The following is an 11,647-nucleotide window of genomic DNA, read 5'->3' as shown; positions in this document are numbered from 1 at the left end:
CTTGGAAATGCATTCCGATCGGATTTGAGCAGGTTTGCCTCATTAGGTTTCAAGGTTCCCCACTTGATCACTGTGGCATTATTTCCTCAGTTAGCCATCTCAGGGGAGAGGGGGCAGTGTCTGAGAAAGGAAAGGTGTAACAGGGAGTCACTCACCCTGCGTTGCCATCAGCACATTCAATTTAACCAGGACATCAGCCACCGACCACCCTCTCCCTCCCCACATCTCTCTGCTTTTGAGCCCAGCCTCTTTGAGGAAGTAGAGGTGGGAGTTGCCCTTTTTGGATTGAACCTGGATAGAAAACCAGCTCCTGGGAGCTCAGTTTCCTTTGAACAGAACTGTTGGCTCCCTCTTCTTCCAAAGGAAAATTTATGACTCCAATTTCTATAATTTACATCTTTCATTTAATATTCCAGCTTTCTTTCCCCAAGGCTTCCAGCACTGCTCGCGTCAGAAGGGACTACTTATTTCCCAAATGCTTTTTGCATTATTAGTTTCATTTATTATTTTTATGTTTTCTATTGGGTCCTTGTACATATCATTTCTCTGAAATCCCTGGAGCAGCTGGCAGTCAGCTGGGAGCCATCGTCTCTCAGCAGACAGCTAAGATGCTGTCCTGCGTTCTCCAGGGAGAAGGTTTCTAGCGTGTGCAATTTAAAATTAGCCACAATTAACCCCTCATCAACTGGCCTGAAAATGTCCATGCAGATGTTGGCAAACCTCCTACTCCCCATTCTTTTCTGTTCTGGACAGCAGAGGGCTTACGCAGAAGAAATGTGAAACTTAAACTCCTCAGAAAGCTGACATGCCCTTCTTCCACACCTATTTATCTGTTGGAGATACTTCTGAGAAGACTGGAGCATAAAACCTCCGTAATTGTTTTAAAGTAGAAAGGGACACTTATGTCTTTTGTTTTTGAAAATCATTGTATATCTGTGAAATAAATGTGGAACAGCAGCAGAATCTCTGTGTATCCTGTAAGACCTGCCAGGATATTGCTAAGGGCCAGCGTTTGATGGCAGGAATCATTACAAGGAGCCCCATGTCACTTCCAGAACCAGCAAAGTCCATTGACAGCATTGCCTTTATAGAATAGTATTTATCAGAGAAATGTTGAGTTATCATGAGTGTAAATACATTCTCACTTGGCTTCTAAGGCGCACAAGTGTCTGTTAGAAAGGTTTCTGTTTGTCCCCGTGTGAGAGAATTGCTGAGAGCACGTGTTCTGGTAACTCAGGCTGGAAAAGTCCCAGAAGAATCACAGTGATTCTGACTGACAGTCAGCTCTTTGCTGGGAAGATTTCTGTCTGCCCACTTGTCCTCTGCAGCAGAACCTCATCCTGGGCCTTGGATAAGGAGTAGATTTCTAATGTTTATTGCATCTACTTAGCACAGCATCTCTCTTCACTTGTGCAAAGGGTAAAAGTGTATCAGCCAAGAGTGGTGCAGAAGCATGGTGGGCCCGAGTGGAGGACAGTTTTGTGACAGATCCGTTTGTGTTCCATCAGCTCCACAGCTCACCCTTCTAGCTGGCCAGCTCACCAAGTCCTCCTCCAGATACACTCATCTTGTTTTGGTGTGAATTGTCAAGGAGCCAGCTCACCAAGTCCTCCTCCAGATACACCCATCTTGTTTTGGTGTGAATTGCCAAGGAGCCAGCTCACCAAGTCCTCCTCCAGATACACTCATCTTATTTTGGTGTGAATTGCCAAGGAGCCCCAGGGTAAGAGGGGACCCTCATTTACTTAGAGCCGAGTCATTCATGTGTGCACCTATTCTTGAGTGCAGCCGTATGTACCACATGACTCCTGGGCTCCAGACTCCCAGGTGTTCTGGGGGATTTTGCAAAGCATGATGTGAACAAAGGTAGTTCCCTGAGGCTTGAACTGAAGGAGAAGCCCCTATTGACATATTTATACCCTCAAAGCACTTCTTCACCCATTATCTCATTTTTGTATCCTTAGCCCATCACAAATGATTCATTTTCTCTTTTATGCTAGATCTTTTCAGAGAGCACTATTTGAAGTTATTTATTTATTTTTCCTATTACCAAAGTGAGAAAAGTAAAACTTTGCCCAGAAGGAGGACTGATCTAGTGGAAAATCTGAGTAAATTTGGGTCAGACATTTGACAAAGAAGAATTGAAACAAATTGGGCCAATACGTGGTGTATTCATTTATTAGAGGTAAATTAAGAACAAAGAAAAGGAGGGATGTGTATCTTTAATATATCTATATGTACATATAGATATATATCTTTTTTGAAAAATACTGTGTGTTGCTTATTAACCTCCTCGGGAATGGACTCTCATTCAAGTTGAGATGTAGGGACATGGTTTGATGCCCATTACTCTACCCCCAAATGAATTATAAGTCTCCAGAACGGTACTTACAGTCTGTAATACTATTACCACTTGGTCTGCTGTGGGGTCCCTCAGTCACTTTTTCAATTAAAAAAGGCCTGACGCTCTATTAACCTTTTGTCTGCTGCGCCATTGTTCACACTGCTGTTGCCTCGAAATGGCGAGCCATGTATTAAAAAGGGTATGTGTTACTGTAAGCCACATCCAAGTTCTCTGTCATTAGAAAGATGAAGTATTGTTTTTTCATTAAAAAATATGAGATGGTTTCTCATACTCACAACTGCTGGGCCTGCCTGCAACCACTTTATTACAGGAGATGGCAAGTCACTCCCACCACTTACCAGCCCCTGGCTAGGAAACCTCCCTGAGCCCTTCCTCATGGAAGATGGGGCAGTGAAGAGTTTTGTCCTCAGTGGGCAAAGCAGCAGGCTTTGGCATTTTTTTCTGACAGCTACTTTTAGGCGAGCACTGGCTTCAGTTTACCAGATGTCTGAGCAAGTAAATAAAATGGCAGACACCACACCACTGGCAGCTGCACGGAAAATCGGGTGGTTTTCTGAGTCCTCTTCTTGCCTTCTCATGTAGGAAGTGAAGAACTTCTCAAGGGAGCAGAAGGTCTAGGCCACACACCTGTGCTTCAAATCTCTCTTGCTTCTAAGTCTTATAAGTAGCTGCCTAGAGTGACCAAACAATGTGGCCATTATACCAAGGATCCTGTTGACTTAAGAGACAACAGGGCCAGGTGTCTGGAGCCCAGCCCCCATTGCTATCTTTGTGGTGCTAAGTGACAGCCATTTAGGGTCAGTGTCCTGGCTTCAAGTTTCCAGAACACTCAAGAATTACCTTTCTTTTTCCATTCCAAATTAAATAAGAGGGGAAGGCACCAAGACTATTGGTTCTAAGGAAATTCACCTTGGTGATGTTGATCTGAGTGTGGGGATATGCTTGGCCATGACTGCTGCTAAAACCTCTGGCAGGCTGCACCTGCTGAATTTCCATGTAACCCTCTGCTTGTCCTCCCAGCCAACCTTATGGTGGGTAGGTAGGGCCTGCTCTAGTGGACAAAGCTGAGAGCTTCCAGCCTTTCCTCTCTGTACCTCCTCTGCCCTCCCCTGCTAAGACTCTTGGGGCCCCCTAAACTTCCAGCTGCCTCACCCAGGACTGGCTCACAGGAAGGAGGCTGGAGCCTCATTCGACTCAACAGACATAGACCGTGCCGACTGGCACCAGGACTGGCTCAGGACTTCTGATCTCAACCCTTGAAACTGTGAAGTGAGTCTTTGATGCACAGCTAAATAAATACCTTTCCTGGGTCATATGTTAGCTCCTTCAGACCCAGCTACCTCATCTCATGGGAGGGTCAAAATTGTGCCACTGGCTTCCATGTCCCAGATGTTCTAGAATGTAGTTTTGTGCAGTTGTTAATACAGGTGTACAGCTTCTCAAGTTCAAATTCTGGCTCTTCTAAATACCAGCTCTATGTATGTAAAAAAAATTACTTAACCCCTTTGAGGTAGCTTTCTTGCCTGCAAAATTGGTGTGTAATACCCTGTTTCCCCGTAAATAAGACAGTGTCTTATTTTAAGGTGTGCTCCCAAAGATGCGCTAGGTCTTATTTTCAGGGGACGTCTTAGCTTTCCTGTAAATAGGTCTTATTTTCAGGGAAACAGGGTAGAATTTACCTCATGGAGTTACCTTGATGATTAAATGAGGTTATCATGAAAGTGTTACCCTGTACCTGGTACATAGCTAAGGGCTGAAAAAATGTGAGCTGCTATTATTTTCCCTTAGTCACTACCCTGTACTTACTTCTTTAACCCTTGGGAGATGCTTGTTTTACTGATGAGAGGTTAAGGCTGCATAGGTAAGCTGGGGCATGGTCCTGCAACCCGGACCATGGCTTCCCCAGTGTTTCCTTCTATGTGCTCTTATCTCCTGCCTTGGCTCTTTGCAAATGATGTTATCTAGTAAACATGGATACCCTGCCCCACAGCAGGCCCTGCGCCTCCTCAGTGCCTCTCCTTTCTACCCCCAAACTCATCATGGTCTTCAGTCGTGTCTCTACTCTATTCCAAGGTGGTCTCTGTGCCTTTTATTCCACTTCCCCGGCTTCCTTCAGAATGGCACTGCCCTCCTGCTTCTGTATCATCCATCTCTCCCTCTCCATTGACTCAGTCCCTAATCACAACAAGAATACTCCTTAACCTCCCACCCAGGGGCGTGCGAGAGCTGACTCCTACCAGCTCAAGAGTGCCTGATTGATTAATTTAAGTTCTCTGTAGACTCTAGTTATCAGGCCCTTGTCAGATTTATAACTTGCAAAAATCTTCTCCCATTCCGAAGGCTGTCTCTGTGGGCTTTGGTTGTAGTTCCCTTAGCTGTTCAGAAGCTTTTTAGCTTGATCAAATCCCAGTTATTTATTTTTGGTGTTTTTGCAATCGCCAGAGGGGCCTTCCTCATAAATTTTTTTCCCAGACCAATATTATCTTTTTTCTTTTTTTTTTTAATTGTTAAATTACAGTTGTGTACATTAGTGCAATCAAGGGGTACAATGTGCTGGTTTCATATATAATCTGAAATATTCTCATCAAACTGTTCAACATAGCCTTCATGGCATTTTCTTAGTTATTGTACGTAGACATTTATATTCTGCATTTAGTAAGTTTTACCTGTACCCATTCTAAGATGCACCATAGGTGTGGCCCCACCCATTAGCCTCCCTCCCCCCTAACCTCCCCAATCCCTTCACCTTCCTTGGCCCTTTCCCCATATTCTTGTGTTATAGTTGGGTTATAGCCTTCATGGGAAAGCTATAAATCAGCTTCATAATAGAGCCAAGTACATTGGATACTTTTTCTTCCATTCTTGAGATACTTTGCTAAGAAGAATATGTTCCGGCTCCATCCATGTAAACATGAAAGAGGTAAAGTCTCCATCTTTCTTTAAGGCTGCATAATATTCCATGGTATACATGTACCACAATTTGCTAGTCCATTTGTGGGTCAATGGGCACTTGGGCTTCTTCCATGACTTAGCAATTGTGAATTGGGCTGCAATAAACATTTTGGTACAGATGTCTTTGTTGTATTGTGATTTTTGGTCTTCTGGGTATAAACCCAGTAAAGGAATTATAGGATGGAATGGCAGGTCTATTTTTAGGTCCCTAAGTATTCTCTAAACATCCTTTCAGAAGGAACGTATTAGTGTGCATTCCCACCAGCAGTGTAGAAGTGGGCCCTTTCCTCCACATCCACGCCAACATATCTGGTTTTGGGATTTTGTTGTGTGGGATACTCTTACTGGGGTTAGGTGATATCTCAAAGTAGTTTTGATTTGCATTTCTTCAATGATTAAGGATGATTAGCTTTTTTTCATGTGTTTGTAGATCATTCATCTGTCTTCCTGAAAGAAGTTTCTCTTCAAGTCCCTTGCCCACCCTGAGATGGGATCACTTTGTTCTTTTCTTGCTAATATGTTTGAGTTCTCTGTGGATTCTGGTTATTAGACCTTTATCAGAGGTATAACCTGCAAATATTTTCTCCCGTTCAGAGGGCTGTCTGCTTGCTTTACTTACTATGTTCTTGGCTGTGCAGAAGCTTTTTAGTTTGATCAGGTCCCAGTAATGTATTTTTGATACTGCTTCAATTGCCTGGGGAGTCCTCCTCATAAAATATTCACCCAGGCCGATTCCTTCAAGAGTTTTCCCTGTACTTTCTTCAATTATTTTTGTAGTTTCTTGTCTTAAGTTTAAATCTTTAATCCAGTGAGAGTCTATCTTAGTTAATGGTGAAAGGTGTGGGTCCAGATTCAGTCTTTTACAGCCAGCCAGTTCACCCAGCACCATTTGTTAAATAGGGAATCTTTTCCCCACTGAATGTTTTTAATTGGCTTGTCAAAGATCAAATAACAGTAAGTAGCTGGATTCATCTTTTGGTTCTCTATTCTGTTCCAGACATCTACTTCTCTGTTTTTGTGCCAGTACCATGCTCTTTTGATCACTATCGATTTATAGTAGTCTCCGGTCTGGTAGTGTGATTCCTCCTGCTTTGTTTTTATTGCTGAGTAATGTTTTGGCTATTCGAGGTTTTTTCTGATTCCATATAAAACGAAGTATTGTTTTTTTCAAGGTCTTTAAAATATGACATTGGAGCTTTAATAGGAATTGCATTAAAATTATATATTGCTTTGGGTAGTATAGACATTTTAACAATGTTGATTCTTCCCGGCCATGAACATGGTATATTTTTCCATTTGTTAACATCTTCAGCTATTTCTTTTCCTAAAATTTCATAGTTCTCTTTGTAGAGATCTTTCATGTCCTTTGTTAGGTATACTCCCAAATATTTCATCTTCTTTGACACTACTGTGAAAGGAATAGAGTCCTTGACTGTTTTTTCGGCTTGGTTATTGTTGGTATATATAAAGGCTGTTGGTATTTATATTTTGTAGCCTGAGACATTGCTGTATTCCTTGATCACTTCTAAAAGTTTTGTAGTAGAGTCCCTAGTGTTTACAGATATACGATCATATCATCTGTGAAGAGTGAAAGTTTGATCTCTTCTGACCCTATGTGGATACCCTTTATCGCCCTTTCTTCCCTAATTGCAATGGCTAAAACTTCCATTACAATGTTAAAGAGCAATGGAGACATGGAAAACCTTGCCTGGTTCCTTATCTAAGTGGAAATGATTTCAATTTAACTGCATCTAGTACATATTGGCTGTGGGTTTGCTGTAGATGGCCTCTATTAGTTTGAGAAATGTCCCTTCTATACCAATTTTCTTAAGAGTTCTGATCATGAAGGGATGCTGGATATTATCAAAGGTTTTTCTGCATCAATTAAAAGAATCATATGGTCCTTATTTTTTAGTTTGTTTATATGCTGAATTACATTTATAGATTTATGTGTATTGAACCAGCCTTGACACCTTGGGATAAATCCCACTTGGTCATGGTGTATAATGTTTTTGATGTGTTGTTGGATTTTGTTTGTTAAGATCTTATTGAGTGTTTTAGCATCAACATTCATTAGTGATATTGTTGTACAATTTTCTTTTCTTGTTGGGTCTTTCCCTGGTTTGGGGATCAAGGTGATGTTTGCTTCATAGAATGTGTGGGGTTATATTCCTGCTTTCTCTATATTTTGGAAGAGGTTTAGTAATATAGGTACTAGTTCTTCTTTAAAGGTTTGGTAGAATTCTGACGTAAAGACATCTGGTCCTGGGCTTTTCTTTTTAGGGAGACTTTGTATAGTTGATGCTATTTCAGAACTTGATATAGGCCTGTTCAACATTTCCACTTCATTCTGGCTGAGTCTTGGTAGGTGGCGTACTTCCAGGTATTGGTCGATTTCTTTCAAATTTTCATATTTCTGAGAGTAGAGTTTCTTGTAGTATTTGTTAAGGAGTTTTTGAATTTCTAAGGGGTCTGTTGTTATTTCATCATTACCATTTCTGATTGATGAAATTAGAGATTTTACTCTTTTTATCCTGGTTGGGTTGGCTAAAGGTTTATCTATTTTATTGATGTTTTCAAAAAACCAACTTTTGGATTTTTTGATCTGTTGTATAATTCTTTTGTTTTTAATTTCATTTAATTCTGCTCTGATTTTGGTTATTTCTTCTGCTGGGTTTGGGGTCGGAGTGTTCTTCCTTCTTCAGTTGCTTGAGATGTCCCATTAAGTTATTAACTTCCTCTCTTTCCATTTTCTTGAGGAAGGCTTGCAGTGCTATAAATTTCCCTCTTAGGACTGCCTTTGCAGTATCCCAGAGGTTCTGGTAATTTGTGTCTTGATTGTTGTTTTGTTCCGAAAATTTGGTGATTTCCTTCTTAATCTCATTTATAACCCATCTATCCCTCAGCATAATGTTGTTTAGCTTCCATGTTTTTGTATGGGTATGCAGGTTCCTGTTGTTATTGAGTTCAACTTTTATTCCATGATGGTCTGAGAAGATGCAAGGAATAATTTCTATTTTTTAAAATTTGCTGAGGTTAGATTTGTGGCCTAGGATGTGGTCGATTTTGGAGTATGTTCCATTGGCTGATGAGAAGAATGTGTATTCAGTTTTGTTGGGATGAAATGTTCTGTAGATGTCTGTGAAGTCCATATGTTGAATTGTTAAGTTTAAATCTAAAATTTCTTTGCTTAGCTTCTTTTTGGAGGATCTATTCAGCATTGCTAAAGGGGTGTTAAAATCTCCAACTACTATGGAACTGGAGGAAATCAAATTGCTCATGTCTGTTAGAGTTTCTTATATAAATTTAGGTGAATTCTGGTTGGGTGCATAAATATTAATCATTGAAATTTCATGATATTGAGTATTACCTTTAACAAATACGAAGTGTCCATCTTATCCTTCCTTATTTCCGTTGGTTTAAAGCCTATTGCATGTGCGAATAGGATAGCAATGCCTGCTTTTTTCTGCTTTCCATTTGCCTGGAGTATAGATGACCATTCCTTCACCTTGAGTCTATATTTGTCTTTTGATGTAAGATGCGATTCTTGCATGCAGCAGATATTTGGCTTGAGTTTTTGTATCCAGTTAGCCAACCTGTGCCTCTTTAGAGGACAATTTAAACCATTCACATTAATTGAGAATATTGATAAGCCTTTCGAGAGTCCAGTGGACATTTTTAATCCTTTTATGACTGTGGAAGTTGGAATTTGATCAAAATTTTCTGTGTGGGTTTACTTTTGTGGTGGAGGATTACGCTGGTCTTTATGGAGGATAAGTCTGAGAATATCCTAGAGAGCTGGTTTAGTTATGGCAAATTTCTTCAACATGTGAATGTCATTGAAGTATTTAATTACTCCATCATAAATGAAACTCAGTGTAGCTGGGTACAGGATCCTGGGTTGAAAGTTATTTTGTTTTAGGAGATTAAAAGTCGATGACCATCCTCTTCTAGCTTGAAAGGTTTCAGCAGAGAGATCTGCAGTTATTCTAATATTCTTGCCCTTGTAGGTGATGGTTTTCTTTCGTCTGCCTGCTTTCAGAATTTTCTCCTTCATATTAACTTTAGTGAAATTGATTATGCTGTGTCTGGGGGGTGTCTTATTTGGGTTATGTCATGCTGGAGTTAAACTGTCTGCTATCTGAATTTCAGAATCTCTTGGCATGTCTGGAAAGTTCTCCTTCATAATCTCATGGAGAAGAGACTCTGTGCCTTGTGAAGCCACTTCATTGCTTTTGGGGATCTCTATAAGATGAATATTGGTTTTCTTCTAATTATCCCAGAGCTCTCTGAGACAGTGATCTGTTTTTGCCCTCCATTTATTTTCTTCTTTGAGAGTTTGGGAGCGTTTGAAAGCTTTGTCTTCAATGTTGGAAATTGTTTCTTCTGTTTGCTCCATTCTGTTACTGAGGGATTCTACTGTGTTTTTCAGATCTTTGAGGGCTACAACTTCTTGTCTCAATGTGTCAAAATCTTTGGTCATTTGGTCTTTGAATTTGTTGAATTCTTGAGATATCTTTTGGTTTACTGCTTGGAATTTTAATTCCATCTCATTTGCTATCCAGATTCTGAATTTGATTTCTGACATCTCAACTATTTGTTTGTGCATGGGATCTTGTGCTGTGTATGCCCCATTGATCCTTGGGGGAGTTGATCAACTCTGATTCTTCATATTGCCAGAGTTTTTATGTTGATTTTACCTCATGATTGTTTTTCACCATTGCCTCTTGCCATCCTCAGAGTTGGGGAGGTGTCTCTACAAGATTAGACCCAACAGGATCACTCTATTGTTCCTGGATCTTTGTAGGGAGTGACCCCGTGTTGTTCCTCTGGGGCTGCCCCAGCCAGGGAGTTCTGGTTGTGGAAGCAATTCTGGAGTGTGACACACCCAGATTCAGCAACAGGACAGGAGGTGTTGTGTACAGTTCTGGGAGTGCCTGGTGCCCAGTGACTTTGGCACAGAGAGCCCAAAGCTTCTACAGTCTCTGGCCAGGAGAAGGGCTCCAGGCAGAGGCAGGGAGGGCTCCAGAGGGCATGTGGCTACCAGAGTCCCTAGCCAGATGAGCGGGCCAGTGTGAAGGCAGGGAGGGTATGGGAGGGAGGATGCGGGTTTGTGTGGCTACTGCAGTTCCTGGTCAGCCATGTGGAGGACTGGTGGGCGTGGGTCACCAGTTGGGTGTCACACGGCAGCTCTTACCGAGGTCTGAGCAGGCGCTGATGGCATTCTGCGCAGTTCTTATGGAGGTCTGGGTGGTGCAGCTCTTACGGAGGTCTGGGCGGGAGCTGATCGTGGTCGCCGTGCAGCTCTTACGGAGGTCCAGGCCGTGTCAGACCAATACTTCAAGTGTTTTCCCCATACTCTCTTCTAGAATTTTTATTGTTTCATGTCTTAAATTTAAATTTTTTATCTAGCAAGAACCAATTTTCGATGGTAAAAGATGTGGGTCCAGTTTCAGTCTTCTATACATGTATAACCAGTTCTTCCAGCACCATTTGTTAAATAAGCATTATTTTCCCCAGTGCATCCTTTGTTAGGCTTATCATAGATCAAATGATGACATGTGGCTGGGTTCATCTCTAGGTTCTCTATTCTAGTCCATAGAGGTATGTCTCTAATTTTGTACCAGTGCCATGCTGTTTCAATCACCATAGATTTGTAGTATAACCTGAAGTTTAGGAATGTGATGACTCCAGGTTTGTTTTTATTTCTACAAATTATATTGGCTATTTGGGTTTTTTTCTGGTTCCATGTGAAACAAAGTACTATTTTTTTTTCAAGTTCTTCAAAGTATGACACTAGTGCTTTAAGATTCTTATTCATCAAATATATATGAATGTTGGGCAGTGCCTGTAGCTCAAAGGGATAGGGCACTGGTCCCATATGCCGGAGGTGGCAGGTTCAAACCCAGCCCTGGCCAAAAACCACACACACACACACACACACACACACAAAATACATATATATATATATATATATATGTTTTGATTGATTGATTCTTTTCTCCATCACAAACTTAGCTATGCTGAATTACCTTCTCCCATAATTGCTTCTTAGGCAAGAGACTAGCAAGCCTGCCAATGGGTTTCCAGATGGCTTAAAGCAAGATAAGATCCCAAACCACCTCCAATTAGGCTTTGGACCATTTTTGGTTGTATATAGTGAGAAGGACCAGATAAAAAGACTGGGCTTAGTGGGGAAGTATAAGGCTCTGATATGTGTATGTATACATATACATCTGTGTGCATAAATGTGTTTGAATGTGTGTGTGTGTGTGTGTGTGTGTGTTTATGCATTCAGTTTGTTTATTTGTAGAAGTGGCCCGGTAGGGC

The sequence above is a fragment of the Nycticebus coucang genome, chromosome 19, assembly GCF_027406575.1.
Source record: "Nycticebus coucang isolate mNycCou1 chromosome 19, mNycCou1.pri, whole genome shotgun sequence".
Classification (NCBI taxonomy): Eukaryota; Metazoa; Chordata; class Mammalia; order Primates; family Lorisidae; genus Nycticebus; species Nycticebus coucang.
The sequence above is the reverse complement of the archived record's forward strand: the minus strand, read 5'-3'. Positions refer to the sequence as shown.